A 21978-nucleotide genomic window follows, 5' to 3' on the forward strand; every position below is an offset into this window, starting at 1 on the left:
CATGACCGACACCAAGGAGGGGGGGGGTCAGAGGGATGGGTCGCAGAGCCACTGGGGGAGGATGTGGACAGGGGGGGGACTCAAGCACCGTGACCGAGGACTTCCTTGACCGCTTGCGTGGTGGCGTCACTGTGGGGCTCAGGGACAGAGCGGCCATGAACGAGTCTTTGGGGGAGATGTGGCCAGGAGAGCTGAGGGGAGGGGATTTGGAGGGAGTGGATTGGGTGGAATGCGGACTCCCACTCTGGCTGCGTGTCACACGTTTGCCCCCCGACCCAGTGGGTGTGCCTACTGCACCCTGTGTGTGCGTGTCAGGAGGTGTGCGGCGGACCTTCCCTGCTGGTGTGGTGCCTGTGTCTGTTGTGGTGGGTGCATGCTTACGTCTGGGTGTATGTGGGACAGGCATGGGAGTGGGAATTGTGGAAGGAGCAGGGGTGTGGGGTGGGACGTAGCGCTGCAGGAGACCCACTGCTGCAGTCAGTGTGGAGTCTATGGACCTCAGCAAGTTGCGTTGGTCAGCCTGCGATGAATGAATGCCCTCCAAGTATGCCTCCATGTTGTTGAGGACCTGGCTGTGGCCATGGAGGACATTAAGGATCGCAGTCTGACCAATCTGCAACTGCCGCTGGATGTCCACAGACTCAGCATTGGCGGCAGCAGTGGAGACAGGGGCAGGGGGTGCGGTGCCTGGCAGGAAGGAGACATGTGGGGACCGGGCACGCTGGGAAGGGACACGAGCACGTGGGAGGCGGCAGATGCCAATGGAGGGGGCGGTGCCAGATGTAGGGCTGCTGTCAGATGGTGGTGCAGCCACCGCCCACTCGGAGTGATCCTCCTCGGACCCGTCGGCTTCATACTCTGTTGTGCCAGTCGACAGGTCCCCGGGTTCACTCTCCACCGCCTCAGTCCCACTCGAAGTGCCAGCCCCGATGTCACCGCTGGCACTGGTGCTCCGTCCCTCCGCGCCGTCTGTGTCCATGTCTCCCTCCGTGTCCCCCGACGATGCTGTGGGCAGGGTGAAGAGACAGAAAGTAATCATACACCTGTATACATATGTCACATGAGTCAAATCTACGTAGGTTACAGTGCATAGCCTGAAACAAAGGAAGAGTTACATCTACAAAGCAAGGTACATATGTAGGGCATGCAAGACACAGTTTTTCTACCCACCATGCCATGGAATAACTATGGAGAGCATGACACACTAGCAAATAAGATGATATGGAATTTTGACTGAGGAGCAAGGCCCCGGGGACAATCCAGCACTGCATCAGCACCACACAGCGTGGCAGCAAATAGGGATGAGCAGGGACCATAGGCAGGAACAAGAGGCACATGCAGCATAGGTAGTACTGATCACATGCCCACCCTGACTGGCACACTGCACCTTGAGTGTATGTCCAGGCAAACATCACACACTGGCCACTCCTAGCAAGGAGATATCAGGTCTTGACATGTCGGACATGCCCGCACCACCCACCCCCTACATGAGACTAATCTATGGAGACACAGGAAGCACGTACATCTCTTAGTCTGGGTGAAATACACATGGGATGCAACAAATCAAGGTTGCACACCAAATACCCAAGGGGCGCCTGTCCAAAGAATCATGTACAAATGGGCATCATCAGATGATTGCTACAAGACACACAGGCAATGGCCACCGTGAGTATGTACTTGGAAAATCAGGTCAGGCTGGACAGTGGACACTTGTAATACATCGCACGTCAATATACATGGTGCCAGGGGACAATGGCACAGAGAACAACCTATGCTGTAGACACAGAGATTGTCGACACATTCGGATTACACACATGAGACCTAGGAAAACATGCCCCTGGGGACAGTAGTGGTCACACAACTCCATGCTCCTGAATGGGAATGACTGCAACACACGCTAACCTCCCTGCACTATGCGTACCGCACACTCATGCACATCATGTCACAGGCCACCACATAGGACATGCGAGCTGTAAGGCCTCACACTTGAGAGACTAACTCCCATGTCTGGACTCAGCATTAGTGCCAACTGACATGGAACCCACAAGTCCAGAACTGGACAGGGCACAGGCAAGGGCCCAAATCCTCTTACACACCACCCCCACACATGATGCTGCAGGCATTGTACACTTGGAGAAGGTGTCAGGCAACATGACCTTGTGATGGAGCGACTACACACAGACCAGGGAACACATTGCAAGGAGGGGAAGGGAGGCAGGAGAGCACAGCAATTCTGTGGGGAATAGGATCAGCACAGCACCATAAACCCTGGAAGTGTATCCATGGAACATTGCACTTACAAATGCTGGTGAAACACAACAAACACACACATGTACCTACCCCCTTCCGGCAGCTGCATCTCCTGTAGACGCCTGTCCAAGTCAGGAAAGACCACCGCCAGCACACGTTTCTGGATGTGGGAGAGACGGCGGCGCCCGCGGTTCTTGTGGCTCTCAGGTGAGTCCCCCAGCAGGATCCGTGCGATCCTCCGTGTCCAGCACCGGATATCCTGCCAGCGTTTCCTCACCTGGGTCAGGCGCCGCTTCCGACCTTCCGCCCTCCTCACGGCGCTGACGCCGTCCAGCCATATCTGCTCCTTGGCAGAGGTGTCTACCTGTGAGGATGGACAAGTGACACTACATCAATACACCTGGCACATGTCACAGGGACACAGATTAGAACACATTCGCTGTTTACAACAAGGCCTAGTATGCATCCAACGCATTGCACCTTTGTCATAGGGACATGATCCTCTGGAGAAGGGCAAAAGCAGTACGTGCCATTGAAAGGACACAGGTGGAATGAGGGCAACGACACAATCAAAGATCCAGCCTCACACTGTGCATCACACCCACCCCTCCTATCTCAGGGCACTGCTGGGAGTGATAGGCCCCCACCCCTCCTGTCACAGGGCACTGCTGGGAGTGATAGGCCCCCACCCCTCTTGTCTCAGGGCACTGCTGGGAGGGCTCTGCACCTACCCCTCCTGTCTCAGGGCACTGCTGGGAGGACTCTGCAAACACCCCTCCTGTCTCAGGGCACTGCTGGGAGGACTCTGCACCCACCCCTCCTGTCTCAGGGCACTGCTGGGAGGACTCTGCACCCACCCTCCTGTCTCAGGGCACTGCTGGGAGTGATAGGCCCCCAGCCCTCTTGTCTCAGGGCACTGCTGGGAGGGCTCTGCACCCACCCCTCCTGTCTCAGGGCACTGCTGGGAGGACTCTGCAAACACCCCTCCTGTCTCAGGGCACTGCTGGGAGTGATAGGCCCCCACCCCTCCTGTCTCAGGGCACTGCTGGGAGGACTCTGCACACACCCCTCCTGTCTCAGGGCACTGCTGGGAATGATAGGCCCCCACCCCTCTTGTCTCAGGGCACTGCTGGGAGGGCTCTGCACCCACCCCTCCTGTCTCAGGGCACTGCTGGGAGGACTCTGCACCCACCCCTCCTGTCTCAGGGCACTGCTGGGAGACATCAGGCATTCCCCCCCTGGGACCCCCCCTACAGTACATGGCATGTGTGTCACACCTGGACACAATGGCAGAAGTCACAGTCACAAAAAAGGGACACAGTCTGTGGCAGTGGACACTGCACTCACCTGATAACCTGGTCGCCCATACAGCATGGGGTACCGTGGGAGGATCACATCCACCAAAGCCATGTTTTCCTCCAGGGTGAATGGCTGTGACCTCTCCACAGCCCTTGACATGGTTCCAGGGAATCAGTAGCAGCAGCTGGGTCGTGGAATACAGAGATGTGCAGTCAAGTGCTCCCTCATGGGACCTGGCTGCCTTATATCTGCCTTGCTGGCCCATCTCATGCACAGGAGTACAGAGTGATTGGTCACTCACATTTGCATCCTATGTTTCCTCCAATCCCTTCAAACCTAGCAGTCTGTGGGTTCTCTATCGGTTTCATTCTCCTGCATGATGTCTGCCCCACAAACACATTGCAACAAAGTTGAATAATTCCAACTGACTTCTGCTGTGCACCTTCCAGAAGAATTTCGAAATTTGAACTTGGTCTCCATGACAACCAGCATGCATGTAGGCCTTAATACTTGTCCCCTATGTAATTTGGAGCGTCACACACAGGTACGGTGCGTTTCGGGGCCGTAGGGCACCCCAAATGCATTGCAACGGCCCGTACACGCGTGCCTACGTTCACTATCACTATGGGTGTCCTCGCGTATGCGTACTCGTAGTGATAGTGAGCGTACATGCGTGTGTACGGCCCGTACCACTACGAGTACGCATACGCGAGGAGACCCATACTGATAGTGAGCGTACATGCGTGCGTACGGCCCGTACCACTACGAGTACCCATACGCGAGGACACCCATACTGATAGTGAGCGTACATGCGTGCGTACGGCCCGTACCACTACGAGTACGCATACGCGAGGACACCCATACTGATAGTGAGCGTACATGCGTGCGTACGGCCCGTACCACTACGAGTACGCATACGCGAGGACACCCATACTGATAGTGAGCATACATGCGTGTGTACGGCCCGTACCACTACGAGTACGCATACGCGAGGACACCCATACTGATAGTGAGCGTACATGCGTGCGTACGGCCCTATCACTATGGCTGTCCTCGCGTATGCGTACTCGTAGTGGTACGGGCCGTACACACGCATCTACGCTCACTATCAGTATGGGTCTGCTCGCGTATGCGTACTCGTAGTGGTACGGACCTTACAAATGCCAGTTCGCTCGCCATCACGATGGGTACACATACGGCAGCACTCCTATAGTGATTTGGGAACGTACACAGGCCCTCTTAGCAGCAGTACGGCGGTTTTTACACATCACAGTGGTGATAGGCGGCACACAGGTAGGAATAGGGCGGACATACTAGTCCATGGATGGACATACTTGTCCATGGATGGACATACTTGTCCAGGAATGGACATCAAGCCATCGTCTGTGCATTACTACATGTGTGGGGCACAGGTGTGACAGGCTGTGATGTGGAACATTACTCCTGAGTGGAGAAGGCACCACATGTATGATGAGATGTGTACAGGTGTACTGTGTGACGGTGCAATGTGTGCCAGGCATGCCCTTGACTCCTTTGACATGTGTGCATGTCGTACTGCACACTTGGGGTGAGCGTCACTGGCATGGCATGGACACCAACACACGGAAGTGTCCCCTGATGCCCGGTACAGGGGTTACCACACCTGCCTTGTCACTACCCACGGTGCACAATGTGACAATGTCATGTATGTGTGGGGGCTTCCCATCAGGTTGATGTTGGAGCACCCTCAAAAGCTGCAGCTGTTGCAGCAACCAACATGTGTCTGTGTGTAGATTGACATTGCACACTGTTCCGCACACCATGCCACATGTGGTATCGGATGTGAGGTGCACATGTATGCATGGGACACGGAGTAGCGTGACAAGGACATGTCTGCATCCTCACAATGATTGTGTGGTGAGTCATGACATGTGCAACTTCATGGCAAGGTGTGTGGGCTGTCCTAGTGTAATGTCATGTGCCCTGTGGCTCTAGTGTTCCGCTACCAGTCTCTGCAATCGGCATCCTACTTCTGCTGATGTGTGGGCGTATGTCACTCCTGTCTTGCGTCTGGCTGTTCACTTGCACTGGGACACAGCTATTCCCATGGCATGGCATGGGGAGGTTCTCAATCTCCGTGTGTAGCTGGGTCTTGGTAGGAGTGTCACCTGGCAGCCATACCTGTCCTGGGCATGTAGCACATACCTGACTCCCTATGTAGCATATGTGTATTGACAGATTAACAAGTGCTCAGTACAAATGATTTGTTGTTGTGGTGCACTCACTCTTCCTTGTCACTTCCAAATTACTGCAGAGCGCCGCCTCTTCCCCGAGCAATGCCGGACTTGGCTGACATGCGGGAGAATGATCGGATCCGGTGCTACCGATTCCCACGACGGTTGATTCAGGAGTTGACGGCGAGACTGGCACCACACCTGGAACCGCAGCACAGGTATCCTACGTCACTGACACCCCAGCTGAAGGTAATGGCAGCCCTACATTTTCTCGCCACGGGTACCTTTCAATATACCATAGCTCATGTTGGTGGCATGTCCCAGAGCATGTTCTGTCGTGTGCTGCATGATTTCTTAGAGGCCATGTTGATTCACCTGGATGACTTCATCAAGTTCCCAACCCCTGAACAGTTGACTGCGGTCAAGCGTGGATTCTATGCCCTGGGAGGGATGCCCCATGTCATTGGGTCCATAGATGGGACACATGTAGCTTTGGTACCACCACACACACGGGAGGTAGCGTACCGCAATCGGAAGCACTACCACTCCATCAATGCCCTTGTGGTGTGTCAGTCCAACATGTTGATTTCACATGTCTGTGCTCGTTTTCCAGGATCAGCACACGATGCCTACATCATGAGGTGTAGCAGGATGCCTGAAATGATGATGCAGCTGCGCAACGAAAGAGCATGTGTTGTTGGTGGGTACAGTCTGTCTGTCCTGTATTTTGCATTGCCTACCTGCACGACCACTTCACCAGTTCTAACGATGTCCATGTGCTTCCCATGTAGGGGACGCTGGCTATCCCAACATGCCTTGGCTGCTCACACCTCTCCGCAACCCCATCACGCCGGCCCAGCTCCGCTACAACACCGCCCATGGCCGGACAAGGCGAGTGATAGAGAGGACGTTTGGCCTGCTGAAGAGCCGCTTTCGGTGCCTCCACAAGACCGGCGGCGCCCTCCCATATGCCCCTGCGAAGGTCTGCAAAATCTTCATGGTCTGCTGTATGCTGCACAACATGGCAGTTGAAAAAGCTGTGCCACTCATCCTGGATCAAGATGACCAGGACCATCCACCCGTGGAGGACGAAGGGCTTGGCAATGGGGATAGTGATGTGGAGGATGTGGAGCCGCAGGAGGACATCCGGACTCGGCTCATACGTGACTTCTTTGCTTAGTGGTGAGTACCAGTGTCTGAGTGTGCACGCATTTGTCCCCGTGTGGCATGTGTTGTGATGTGTGTGTCCACCTGCATGTATGGCACGTGAGTCAGAGGTGTGTGTGGGTGTGTCACTGGAGTGATGGTGCCAGTGATGGTTGTATTTCCCCAGTCATAATTGTGACCTAGCATGTTGTCATCCATACATGTGTCGAGTAAATGCACATGCAAGTGGCTGTGCTTTTTGTGGCTGACTTCTTGTGTGTCTCTCTTCCCCAGGTACTTGCGCATGACGTCTGCTGCTTGCATTGTTGTGGCACTGCTATTCCTCATGGACACGTCATCGTGGGCTGACTCAGCGTTACAGGCACGGACACGTTTTGAAGTCTCCATAGGGTAAGGGATGCATCAGGGGTGTATTGGGTGTGGGAGTTGGCCACGATGTATGCACACTGCCCCTGTGGATGTTTGGTTCCTCTGCAGCCATGTAGCATCACCATGGGACACGACATGCAGCTGTTTTTGACCTGAATAGATGGTCTGACTGGTTGACAGTCATCAGTGATGGGATAGTGGATTGTGATGATGGCATCAATGTGTGTGACACTGCCCTCGGACACATACGGTTAGCATTGGCTTGACATGGTGTGGGACTTCCACATCAGCGGATCTATGGTGTATGGCAGGCTCTCCGTGAGCAGCTGTGGGTGTTTAGCTGTTGGCCGACAATTGTGTGCCAGTTCCATGGCGAACACACATTTGTGCTGCAGAAGGGGGGTGCCAGTGTTGGACCCACATGTTACTCCACAAGATGTGTTCATGTGTACTTCAAGTTGCCTCTGCAATCCCGAAAACATGACTAATAAAGGTGTCCCTATGCCTCCAAGGTGCCTCTTCTCAGTCAATGCTGGTGTGTTGCCACGGTGCATCCAGCATGTCTGGCATGGTATTCCCTGATTGTGGCTATGTGTCAATGTGTCGAGTAGCAGGATGCAAGATGTGTGTGTGGGCTGAGACTGTGCATTGGGCATGATGTCCATGACTGTGTGGGTATTGTGACATGTGCCATCCCCATGCATCCAACGTTGGCCAGGCCCCCATTCTCTGCATCCACCGGACTCAAGCTTGCAGGACATGGTTCTGCCACCTGTCTACACATACCTGGGTGCCCCCCAGGACACTCCACATGATCCCTGAACTCTGCGCATGACTGTTGCTGTACTCAATGTGTCTGTCAGCACGGTTGTGCGTCCACCCCCTCAGCTGGTTGGGCCCATCACGGGTGTGTATGGTGCTCCATGTCTGTCTTGCCTAATACACTGTGACCCGTGTGTCCTGTGCCAGACTCAGGCACCAGGGTGTGGATGGTTGAAGTCAAAAGATAACTCAGGCATGTTTAGACTTTACAAGACACATGTAAGGTAATAATGCAACCAGCAGGCATCTTCTCATCATAGTGTGATTTATTATTTTGGGGGGGGGGGGGGAAAGTGAGGAGCTTTCAGGGAGTTTGGAATCCAAAGTTCAGTAGGGGAGTTGGTGTCCTTGCCATTGGAAATCCTCATAGTCCATGCCACAGTCTTTGTCAACATTGGTCAGACAGTGACCAGCAGGGCCATGTGGCAGGGAATGTCTCTTGATGCTGTGATGCTGTTGCTCCTGTGGACCAGGTGCCAGGCCAGGTGTCCTGGGAGATGGTGATGTTGCGCCGACCCTCACGGTCTTTTCCGTGGACGACCTGCCCTCCTGCGGGGACCCTCAGAAGCAGGCCGTGACGACGTCTGGGATGCTCCATCGGATGTTTCCTCCTCCTCCTCCTGCTCCCTCCCTATGGGTGGTGATGTTCTCCGCCTTCTGGCACAGGGAGGGTCGGCCATGTTGTCGGCCATCCGACGGAGTGTATCGTGAATTCCCGTGTATGCCGTCACGAGCTCAGCCTGTCCGTCCTCCATCCTCCGTTGGTGTTGCAGTAGACAGGCATGTAGCTCCACATGTTGCTGGGCCTGCTGGGTCTTGATCCCCTCGAGGACGGACACAACCTGGGCCAGGCCCGTGGTGTCCTGCCGGTATGTGTCCAGGATGTTACGGACATGGGAAAATACCGGTTCCCCAGCCAACTGGTCAGGCTCGCGCCTCCGCCGTCCTCCACTCCCACCACCCCTGCCCACTTGCACCTGGCCTGCCCTTGTGGGTACATCGGGGCTCCGGGACCCCTGAGGGGTGGCATTGGCGTTGTCGCCTGCCTCCTCCTGGGTGCCCGGGACACCGTGTCCCTCCTGGCCAGCCTGGCTGCATTGTGGTGTTGGGGCCGGGATCCTGGGTGTCTCCTGGGATGTGGCAGGAGTGGGGGTGGTGGTTGGCACAGTTGTACCTGACGCAGGTGCTGCAGGTCGTTGGACACCAGAGGGGCCAGGTCGGTCGGGGTCGTCCAAAGAGTGGTGAGAGTGGTCGCTGCCGGTGGGATCGGGCTCCTGCAGATCCGGGCCCTGTGAGTCTTCCCCCCCAGTGTTGGGGGGTGAACCACGACGTTGACCTGTGTGTGAGAGAGACAATGTTAATTTTGGTCCATGCAACATCCATGTTTCATCAGTTTCAAAGTTGGCACTTTTCCTCTTTGAATTATTATCTGTCTTGCATTCCACTCACAGTGCACTTGTGCATGGGTGTGTCCCTTGGGCACCACTTTGGCGCCTTTAGCTATGTGTGGCACAGTCTCACTTGCTGCGTCAAGTGTGACTGCAGTCAGCAGTGGAGTGGGCAGGTGTGGCGGCCATGCATTGGCGCCTTCCGTGTAGCACTGTACATGTGCACATGGAGTGGATCCACACACTTATATGATGCAGGTAGCTGTTGTTGTGTTCGTGAACAGGTTGTGACATGGCCCTGTGTTTTGGCATGGAGAAGAGGGGGGGTTCTCGCACTGGCCACCCTTGGCTACATGCACGCAGTCTACCTGCTGACGAGCAGACATTCCCACACGCCACACGGCTGATTTGCTCTCCCTGTGTCTTGCTCCCTCTCTGTCCCCCTCTCCCTCCCTCCGTGTGTCTGCCTCCTCCCTCTGTCCGTGTCCCTGTGTCTCCCACCCTCTCTGTCCCCCTCTCCCTCCCTGTCTGTCCCCCTCTCCCTCCCTCCGTGTGTCTGCCTCCTCCCTCTGTCCGTGTCCCTGTGTCTCCCACCCTCTGTGTCCCCCTCTCCCTCCCTCTCTGTCCCCCTCTCCCTCCCTCTGTGTCCCCCTCTCCCTCCCTCTGTGTGTCACTCTCTGTCACCTCAGGCCAGCTTCCTGGGCACACACTGTTAGCAGATCATTGAATGGCCCTTGGCTTGTTGATGTGAGTTTGTTTCTGATCTCCAGGCACCCATTGGGTGTAGTGTGTGTCTGTGCGCTGCTGCTGTGGTGGTGTGTGCTGCCACTCTTTCACAATGTTGGCTGTTCATTAGCTGCTGTCATGTGCAAGAACGTGCCGTCACCCCCATGTGTTGATGCAAGGCGTCCGCCATTTGCTGGCGAGTCTTTCCTGTGTGGGGACACAGTGTTTGTCTGGCTGTGACCTAGGCCATATGGGCAGAGGGCATTGATGTCTGCTTCTGAGTTGCACTATGTGGATTTTGTGGCCCACCCTCCCGCCATCCGGGTTACCGTGTCAGGTGTTGGTGTCTTCTGTGGCCTGTGACTTGACATTGTCCAGCTGGGTGCATGGGGCATGGTGGCGGCAGTGGCATGTGCGTGTTCATGGAGTGTGGTTGAGTCATGCGATGGCTTGGGGTGGTTGCGTGCCTGTTAGTGATTTTGGTTGTGGATGACGTTCCCCCCATGTGAGGTGCGTTGTTTGTGTACTCACCCGGGTCTCGGAGTCCTTCTAATCCGTCCACTGCCTCCACCTGCAGTATGGCCATCACCCTCTCCTCCCAGGGCTGGTAGTGTACGGGTCTGCGGGAGGGCCCTCCTCCAGTGGCGTTGGCCTGGTTGTGTTCCTCCTGCATCTTGGCTCGGACCCTTCTCCGCAGATCGTACCACCTGGATTGGCATTCATGCCTGGTCCTTCTGGTGTCCCCAACAGCATTCACAGCATCGATGATGGTCTGCCACATAGCTGTTTTAGCTGCCATGCTGGTGTTTCTGACCAATGTTCCAAAGAGCTGTGGCTCGACTCTGAGGATTTCATCGACAAGAACCTCCAACTCTCGGTTAGTGAACTTTGGATTCTTGGTAGTGGGCATGGTGAGGGGTGTGGGTGTGGATGGTGGGGGGTGTGTGTGGATGGTGGGGGGGTGTGTGGATGGTTGTGGGTGTGTGGGTGTGGTTGTGCAGGTGTGTGTGTGTGTGAATGTGATGAGGGGGTGTTTGTGAAGGTGGTTGTGTGAAGGTGTGCAAGTGTAAGGTGTGGTGAAGCTTGTAGTAAGGTGCTGTAAGTTGTCTGTGGTGTCTGGCAGCAGTGAGTCTGTTGCAAAGGCTCATGGTTTGTGTGTGTGGGCCCTTTTTATTGGTCCATTGGTGGGTGTGGCTGTGTTTGAACTTTGGGTGGGTGTGTTATAAGGAGTGGTGGTGTTTAGGGCCTCTGTTTGTTTTTGGCAGTTGCAGGTCAGTGTATGTGTGTTTTTTAGTGTTTGATGGCCATGTTTAGTGGCTTTGTGCCATTCGAATAGTGTATTCTTGTGTTGTTTTGTTTTGTCCTGGTTGTGTACGTGCGTTTTGAGCGTGTGTACGGTGTGTACATGGGCCATTTGGTTGTACGGTGCTGTCCTTGTGTGTGGTTTGGTACGACTCGTACATGCGGTAGTGATGTTGGGGCCTGGGGTGCGCTCTGTACTTAGGAGGTTGTGTTGGGTGTGCGACAGGAACGTGCTGGGGTGTAGGTACACGGTGGTATGACACGTACAGGGGTGGGGGTACGACTCGAACGTACTGGGGTGTAGGTACACGGTGGTACGACACGTACAGGGGTGGGGGTACGACTCGAACGTACTGGGGTGTAGGTACACGGTGGTACGACACATACAGGGGTGGGGGTACACGGGGGTATGACACGTACAGGGGTGTGGGTACACGGTGGTATGACACGTAGAGGGGTGGGGGGGTGTACATAGACGGTGGTACGACACGTACAGGGGTGGGGGTACGACTCGAACGTACTGGGGTGTAGGTACACGGTGGGGGTACGACTCGAACGTACTGGGGTGTTGGTACATGGGGGTATGACACGTACAGGGGTGGGGGTAGGACTCGAACATACTGGGGTGTACATACACGGGTGGGTGTTCGACACGTACACGGGTGTACATACAGGGGGGGGTGTACATTCACGGGGAGTACGACTCGAACGTGTGGGTGCTGGGGGAGTGTTGGGCACGTATGTGGGCACATGTCTCCATGGTTGCAATGGGAGTTTGGTGCGGACGGTGTTTTTACCATACGTTGTGAGTTCGGACGCACGGGTGGGATCGTGATTCCTCGGTCGGACTTCACTTTTGACGTTTGTACGGTAAATCGTCCGAGGACGTGTCGGACACATTTTCCGACCCGAGGACGTGTGGGGAATGATTCCCAATGCGGGTCGTATGGACTTTTTACCATGCGAATCGTGATTGCCAGTTCGTACGGCACTTGTACGATTCGTACGGTAAAAAGACCGGATACGAGTCGCACTGGGAATTTTTTTACCGGATCGTAATTGGCACCTAAGTATGTGTACATGTCTGTAGAAGTAAGAGTGGTGATAACTGTATATGCAAGTAAATGGATGTTTGATTCTTTATTAGCATGAGTGACTATGTGTGTGAGTAACTCTATGGATGAGTGGCGTTGTGTAACAGGATGTATAGGTGTATGAGTACATATGATGCGTGAGTACATGTATGAGTGACTGTATAGGACTGTTGGTGAAGGAGTGGATGTGTATGTGGATCTTAGAATTACTGAATAGGTTGTTGTAACTGGTATTGGTGTGTACATTGTTTTGAACATTTTAGTTTCTATTTTTGAATGTGTGAATCAAAGGTTATATTAGGGTGAGAGAAGGTCTGCCACTCTAGCACAAGGATGATGTTATCAGTGATGTCATCAGTGATGTAATTTGAGATGTCATCAGTGATGTCATGAGTGATGTCACTGACCATGTCATGAGTGATGTAATATGTGACGTCATCAGCAGTGCATTGCAGGCGCGCGAGTTATAGTTAGCTGAACTAACTATAACGGGGGAATTTCAATGGTTTTGTACGAGTGAAAAGTCCAGCTAACTCTTACGCCCCTGAAACCTATGGTTTTTTAAGTGAATTTCCAAGGTTTTTTAAATGCAAATTCCTAACTATGATGTGCCTGAAACCTATGGTTTTTTCAGTGAATTTCAAAGGTTTTTTAAGTGCTAATTTCTAACTATGCGTACAGAGATGGAACATGTGAGAAAACGTACAGAAAGAAAAAAAGAAATGCATAAAGTAGCAACAGAAGTCCTCAAAGACGAAGAAAAGTGCAGGAAGAAGGATAACGTGCAGAAAGAACAAACAGAAGAGCAGAAAGAAGCCTTGTTGCAAAATGATCCTGTACCCTCAACTTTTTCAGACGGATACTGGTGGTAACTGAGCCTGACTAACCAGTCCTAGAGCCAGTGCTATGTTAAAAGACACTCAGAATACAGTGAAAACACCTACATACACTAGGGAACACTATGCGTTGGGGTCCCCCTGTGATTAGCATGACCTCCTCTGAAGGTGAATTATTTACCCAACTTAGGACGCGCCACAGGGCGTGTTTGCACACGTTAACTCAGGCCCCGTCCCCTCCCTTCACCACTGTGTACACACGCCCTGTGCCCATTTTTAGTTGGGAGATTAAGTTCATTTGAATCCTGAGGGTCCCTAGGGTCCAACTAGCCCACTAGGTACCTCCAGTAAGTGCCACAGAGCTGCGTTGCAGAGAGGTGTAAAAAGTGGCACGGCCTTGACCACCTTATTTCCCCATCTTAAAACGTGCCATACCGTGTGTTTGTACACGTCACCTCAGGCCCCGTCTCCTCCCTTCCCCACTGTGTAAACACGCCCTGAAGCTGTTTTAAGTTGGGAGATTAAGTCCCCTTGAATCCTGAGGGTCCCTAGGGGCAAAATAACCCAGAAGGTACGTCCAGTAAGCGCCATTGCAGAGAGGTGTAAAAAGGGGCACGGCCTGCACCACCTCTCTGCAACGCAGAGCAGTGGCGCTTACTCGAAGCACCTGGTTGGCTAGTTGGCACCCAGGGTCCCTCAGGATTGAAAGGGAATTATTTCCCCAACTTAAAACGCGCCACAGGGCGTGTTTGCAGACGTCACCTCAGGCCCCGTCCCCCCCCTTCACCACAGTGTAAACGCGCCCTGTGGCTGTTCTAAGTTTAGAGATTAAGTCCCCTTGAATCCTAAGGGTAGGATCAAACTAGCCCACTAGTTACCGCCAGCAAGTGCCACAGAGCTGCGTTGCAGAGAGGTGTAAAAAGGAGTGTGGCCTCAGAACACCTGTCTGCAACGCAGCTCCCTGGTGCATACTGGAGATACCTGTTGGGCTAGTTGGCCCTCAGGGACCCTCAGTATTGAAGGGGAATTAATTCCCTAACTTACAACTGGCCAGGGGGCGTGTGGCCTCCGGCACGATGCCGGTCTTTTATTTATTTTATTTTTTTAAGAAGGAGGGCTGTGTGGCCCCCCTTCTTTTTCTAATTTATTGGCCCTGGGGACCCCATCCCCCAGGGCATGCCCCCTAATTATTATTTTTTTTAAAAAAGAATTTGGAAGGGGGCAGCGTGGAACCCCTCCCAAGACCTTAATCGGCCCCGGGGACCCCAACCCCCGGGGCATTGCCTTTTTTTTTTTATTCTTTAGGAGAGGGGGCTGCGTTGCCCCCCTCCTCAGGCCACTTATGGCCCCGGGGACTCCATAAATAAATGTCGACAGTTAATCTTTCAAAAAATGGACTTTCAGCAGAGACGATTCTTGTCTTTTTTTGATCCTTTATTCAGAAATTTTCTTTCAACATATTAAAACAGACCATAGCCAACGCGTTTCATCCTCACGGACTTCTTCAGGGCTATAAACAATACATATATATACATAAACTTAATATACATTATTTACACAAAATTTCTCATTTTATATTACACTATATACAATTCAGACAGTCATAACTCATGATTAAAAAAATGATTTTAACAATTCTTTATACATGAAAGAATAAAGCAAAAGTACTCAAAAATCGTTATTTCCTTCTGCCCATTTCTCAATACATCTCCTATCGGATCCTAATCACTCTGCTGAATTCCAAATTACAAAAAAGGAACAATTATATCTCATACTGGATGAATGTAACAGTGATGATGAAACTACTGCCAATAACCGAATCACGAATGAATTGAATATTGTAAATTTGTCAGGAAGAACTTTGACCAATTGTGAAAAGGACATCCTACGTAAAGGATTAAGCTTTTGTGTCACGAACTCATGTGATTTTGTTGATGTTCACATTGATCTCTTTAAATTTGTAAGAAAATTGAGATTAAAAAAGTTCTTTGAAAATCGACCTTGTATGCGAAATGTATTGTCTGACCATCCAAATGCTTCCACACTAACTATTGCAGATCTTAATGCTACACATCTTTTGGCCACTCTTGATAATGATGATGATAACATTGATATTACGGACACTGCAAGTATGTTAGAAATTTTTGAGGACACTTCAATAGACAGTGGTTTAAAAGATAGATCAAGATTTCAACCACAAGAAAATACTACGAGATGAGGCAGACTATGCGAGTGGCCGCATCTTTACTTTTTCTAAGAAATATGATGATATTTCATCCAAAGTTACTAAGACCACTGAAAAGGCGGAGAGTGTGTCTTCCAACACTAGTACTTCCCTTTCATCTATTGAAAGCGATCCGGGGGAGGGAGTAAGTAATCTGGAAACCTCTACCTCATCCCATTTTTTACGGGAAGTACAACGCTACAGACTGGGGAACAAAAAGAAAAACCCAAACCAAGAATCAGGAGGGGAGGGAAGAAATACAAAAATAGGCGTACAAACCAGAATGCAAAGCAAAACACAAGTAAGGAAGTGAATCTCATACTGGATGAATGTAACAGTGATGATGAAACTACTGCCAATAACCGAATCACGAATGAATTGAATATTGTAAATTTGTCAGGAAGAACTTTGACCAATTGTGAAAAGGACATCCTACGTAAAGGATTAAGCTTTTGTGTCACAAACTCATGTGATTTTGTTGATGTTCACATTGATCTCTTTAAATTTGTAAGAAAATTGAGATTAAAAAAGTTCTTTGAAAATCGACCTTGTATGCGAAATGTATTGTCTGACCATCCAAATGCTTCCACACTAACTATTGCAGATCTTAATGCTACACATCTTTTGGCCACTCTTGATAATGATGATGATAACATTGATATTACGGACACTGCAAGTATGTTAGAAATTTTTGAGGACACTTCAATAGACAGTGGTTTAACCCCTTCCATGCCCATGACGGAACGGTTCCGTCATGAGCATCGGTTGCGCTGTGCTCATGACGGAACCGTTCCGTCATGGGCCCGCCCGCGCTCGAACCCTTCAGCACTGCGGGGGAATTCCCGCAGCGCTGAAGGGGTTAAAAGATAGATCAAGATTTCAACCACCCAGAACACAGGACACCCACATTGATGAATTCTACAATAGGGTCACACAACAGTTACATCAGTTGGAGGATAAACACACTGTAAATGCCCATTGTAAACACAAATACAATATAACTAAAAGAGAAAGGGAATTGTTAACATCACTAAGGGAAGATCCAGAAATAGTTATAAGGGAAGCCGATAAGGGAGGAAACATTGTGGTGATGAATAGATGTGATTACTTGGGTGAAATTGACAGACAATTGGGAAATAGCGAATGTTATACACAACTTAAGGAGGATCCAACGAAACTGATTGAACAAAATATCAATGCTAGTCTACGTGACTGGCATGAATCATGTCTTTTGTCGGATAAAGAATACAAATACCTACTAGCTCAAGATTCTAGGAAACCATGCATCTACATTCTCCCGAAAATTCATAAAGGAGGGGGGGGATTTCCCCCAGGAAGACCAATTATTTCGGGCAATGGGGGACCAACCGAGCACCTCTCTGAATATGTAGATGGGTTTTTGCAACCCTTTGTTAAGAATCTACCATCATATCTTAAGGATAGTAGGGATGTCCTGTGTAAGCTGGAGGATTTTGTCTGGGACAGTAATGATCTTCTATTTGTATCCTTAGACGTTGAGAGTCTGTATACATGCATAAAAACTGATGTTGGACTTGAAGCTCTAAAATACTTCCTTTACAAACGTAACGCTTGTCACCTGGAACATACTCTCATGCTCCTTGAAATGACTCGCATGATTCTCAGTATGAATGCATTTATGCATGGTGAAAAATGGTTTCTACAACAACAAGGCACGGCCATGGGATCCAGGTTTGCTCCGTCTTATGCGAACCTTTTTATGGGTCTCTATGAGACGGAGCATGCCTGGGGACAAGGCTCTAAAAATTGGAGCAATAATATCATTTTTTATGGGAGATACATAGACGATGTGCTCCTAATTTGGAATGGAGGAGTGGAAGACCTAATGGATTACCACAGATATCTAAATCAAAATAGATTTAATATAAAAATGACTATCACTCACTCTAGAGATTCTATTGACTTTCTCGATTTAAATCTATATGTGGCAAATAATCAAATACAAAGTAAAATGTTTACTAAACCAACAGCATGCAATAGTATCCTGCATGCTGAAAGTTCACACCCCAGGTCCACTATCAATGCCATACCCTTTGGGGAGATGATTAGAGCACGACGAGCGTGTAGTGAGGAAAGTAATTTCACAAAAAGCATTAATGACATCAAACATAAATTCAGAAATAGAGGATACACAGAAAAATGTCTGAAACAAGCAGAATCAAGGGCATTGAAAATAGATCGCAAAACTACTCTAACATCAAGTCAACAAAAAGCAAATATAGGGGCGAAAACGGAAGAAATTCTGTTTATAACCAAGTATAATGCTTACAGTGATCATGTATATAACATCCTACGTAAAAATTGGCATTTAATTGCCAATGAACAAATGCCACCTGGAAGTGTACCTAAAAAACCGAGAGTGGTTTATAAAAAAGGTGAAACATTGAAAAAAATTCTCTGTCCAAGTTACATTAAAAAAACCGACACAAGACCAACCACGTGGCTTCCTTGCAAACCATCAGGGTTCTTTACATGTGGTTCGTGCAGTGTATGCAAATTTGGATGCAACAAAAAAACAGATTTCCGGTACAACACTCAAAAGGGCTATACAATTAATACCTTCATTAATTGCAACTCAACTTACACAGTCTATGCCCTTGGATGTGCGTGTAATAAGGTTTACATAGGCAGCAGTATTAGAAATTTAAAAATCAGGATCCAGGAGCACGTACGGGCCATAAAAAACAAGGATGAGCGCTATCCAGTAGCGATACACATCCATGAACATCACCCATCAAAAACAGATATATGGTTTCATGCATTGGAACACATAAAAATACCGGAGAGGGGTGGGAATAGAGAATCGATTCTTAGAAGAGCAGAGGCTAGCTGGATTTGCCGCTTAAGAACTGTAGCTCTGGGTCTAAACACTAATGATGAACTTTACCATTTCTTGTGAGTCTGAATGCCCTTAAACGATAACAGGTGATCAGTTCCATCTTTAATTCCTGTACGGATGATGATTGACATATATATAAGGGGTATGCACTCCTTAAGAAACTAGCCCCCTTAAACCCTATGTCCCTTTTTTTAAAAAAAAAGATCACTAAGAACTATCTGGGGTACAATGCCGCGCATGGGGGTGAACTGGAACACAAACAAACACCTTCACTCCCTATGTGATAGTGGCACTATTATTATATAGAATACTATTCAATGATAGGGTAAATTACCTATTCAAACATGGCGCCCAAAAATATTAGAGATAGTTAATGAACGTGACGGCGAGGAGCACTGAATTCCGATTATAGCTGGGATTCGGGCTGGGTTAAGTTGATTATCTTATACTTAAACCCATTACAAAGCGGAGATCGAACAGAGGTGCATAGAATTCCGATTAAAACTTTTATAATTTACCTAAACCAGTATCAAGGTGGTGATCGAACAGAGATGCATAGGATTCCATTTAAAGCTGTGATTAATTGTTTATAACACACTTAAACCCATTCTAAGATGGCAACTAGAATTTTAATTCACTCAAACCCATTCCAAGATGGCGACAAAAATTTAAAATCGTCTAAGTGCGATGCGATACCTGTATAAAGGTGCTGGTATATCTCTAGATTAAAAAATAGGAAGTGAAAAAATACGCTTGAGTAAGAGTGTACTAAATCAATTATATAAATGATGTAAAAGATCCTCTTGGGTAAAACAACGAGGATAGAATAGGATAAGTCACCCATTCAAACATGGCGCCTTAAACTAGAAATAGTTAATGAACGAGGCGGCGAAGTGTATTAAATTCTGATTATAGCTGGGATTCAAGAATGAGCAAGAGTGCACTAAATTAATTATATAAATGACGTAAAAGATCCTCTTGGGTAAAACAACGAGGATAGAATATGATAAGTCACCTATTCAAACATGGCGCCCAAAACTAGAAATAGTTATTGAACGAGGCGGCGAGGTGCATCGAATTGCGATTAAAGCTGTGATTCACGCTGAGTTATGATGATTAACTTAGACATAAACCCTATCTAAGATGGAGACCAAAAATTTTTAATTATTAAGGTACGATGTGATAACGTAATAAAGATGCCGAGATATTTCTCGGTTTTAAAATAGGAAGTGGTTTTAAATGGATTTGTGCAAAAGTGCATTGGATAAATTAATTGCATAACGTAAAAGATTCTCTTAGGCCAAACAACGAGGTGAAAGTATGTAAATTTATCCATTCAAATATGGCGCCCAAAATTAGGAATTGCTAATGAATGATGCGCCGATCGAACACAGGTGCCGAATAAAGATGCCGAGATATTTCCCGGTTTTAAAATAGGAAGCGGTTTTAAATGGATTTGTGCAAGAGTGCATTGGATAAATTAATTGTATAACGTAAAAGATTCTCTTAGGTCAAGCAAGGAGGTGAAAGAATGTAAATTTATCCATTCAAATATGGCGCCCAAAATTAGGAATTTCTAATGAATGATGCGCCGATCGAACACAGGTGCTGTGCATCTCGATCAGAGTGGGGTATTTAAACTGGATACTCACACTTCTTTTGGTAACAATGACGCCACGCGAGTAGCCGGCAGATACAAAACGAAAAGGTAAGCCTAAGGATATAAATATTGGAATCAACGAGGGAGTTACTAAATACTAGGAAAACTAAGACTAATGGGGAATTACTGGCATACTAGGGAACTTGTTTAAGTTCTTATATATATATTTATATATTTTTATTATCTATAGTTTCTCAGCCTAAACAATTTTGGGACATATAATTGAGGGGAATATACCCACCTTGGAATTGAGGGTTGTGTTAGTATAGAATTCCCAACAGCCTTGTGAGCTGGTTTATATTAGATTCATGTAAAGATGGGCTTTAGCCAAAATATTTTTGTGATATGAGCAAATATGTTTAAATTAGATCTATATAAAGAATTGGGACGAAAGTTTGATTACAACCAATTTTTGGACTAACATTATATCCAAGCTGAGATAGCAATATAATAGCATGTTTTCATTAAATATAAAGGAGACAAAAAAAGAAGGGGATAACTAGGGAGAAACAAAATGGTATATGTGTAATTTAAGCATATGGTTATCACGGATGGGATAGCAACTTACCTTTGTTATTTATCCTTGGATAGATACTCTCTGACTGAGGAATGGCGGATACTGATTAATCCAACAAACTGGAAAAATAAAAGGAACTGGTTTTTCAATCACCAGAGTACTCTGCCAGGTAGGGATATTCAAAAGTTATAGAAATTGGAAATTTGGAAAGTAATAAATAGTATAAATCCCCGTATCCCAACTTTATTATCTGTTTGTGGATAACACCACGAAGCCTGTATATATACTTTCGCATCTTAAAAGATCTAAAGAAATTCTTTTATATAAAATGGTAAACAAAAAATAATATCTTTTTTGTTAGATACTGTAGAAACGTACACAGCAAATAGACTACCTACAATCGTAAGGAAAGAGCCCAGACCACAGAAAAACAAAGCTACTATTTTATGGTAAGCCTGAGGGAATTGATAGCACTTTTTCACTACACTAGCCAAGGTTGTTGAGATGCTATAATATGAGATCATGTGTTGAGGTGAAATGTACATGGAATTTTGAACAAATGAAATACTTTAGGAATATTATATATATAATTGTTCCTTTTTTGTAATTTGGAATTCAGCAGAGTGATTAGGATCCAATAGGAGATGTATTGAGAAATGGGCAGAAGGAAATAACGATTTTTGAGTACTTTTGCTTTATTCTTTCATGTATAAAGAATTGTTAAAATCATTTTTTTAATCATGAGTTATGACTGTCTGAATTGTATATAGTGTAATATAAAATGAGAAATTTTGTGTAAATAATGTATATTAATTTTATGTATATATATGTATTGTTTATAGCCCTGAAGAAGTCCGTGAGGATGAAACGCGTTGGCTATGGTCTGTTTTAATATGTTGAAAGAAAATTTCTGAATAAAGGATCAAAAAAAGACAAGAATCGTCTCTGCTGAAAGTCCATTTTTTGAAAGATTAACTGTCGACATTTATTTATGTCATGTACAAATGTCCAATATCTGTTGCTTCTTGGGTGCTGGACCATTAAATTTTGCTTTGGTTGTTTGAAGTGTGTAGCTTCAGGAGATTTAGAGGCTTTGGATCTCCGGTCATTAGCACCAACTATTTAAATAATCTCACTAGGGATAGGTGCGGTTGTGCTTTGCCCCAAATCCTCTCCTTTTCTAAACAAATAGTTTATACCATACACTCTATCTAGTTTTCATTTGAAATTGTG

At 48.1% G+C, this 21978-nt stretch overlaps 1 long non-coding RNA gene across 1 annotated transcript; it reads left to right on the top strand.

Annotated features, from left to right (window-relative positions):
• Positions 1–20168: 20168 nt before the first annotated feature.
• LOC146785051 (uncharacterized) lies at positions 20169–21181 on the top strand. The gene is made up of 3 exons (XR_014970628.1): positions 20169–20276; positions 20820–20914; positions 21107–21181. It is a non-coding gene; the product is annotated as an uncharacterized LOC146785051 (long non-coding RNA).
• Positions 21182–21978: the final 797 nt, after the last annotated feature.

Source organism: Triturus cristatus, chromosome 11, assembly GCF_964204655.1.
Source record: "Triturus cristatus chromosome 11, aTriCri1.1, whole genome shotgun sequence".
Lineage (NCBI taxonomy): Eukaryota > Metazoa > Chordata > Amphibia > Caudata > Salamandridae > Triturus > Triturus cristatus.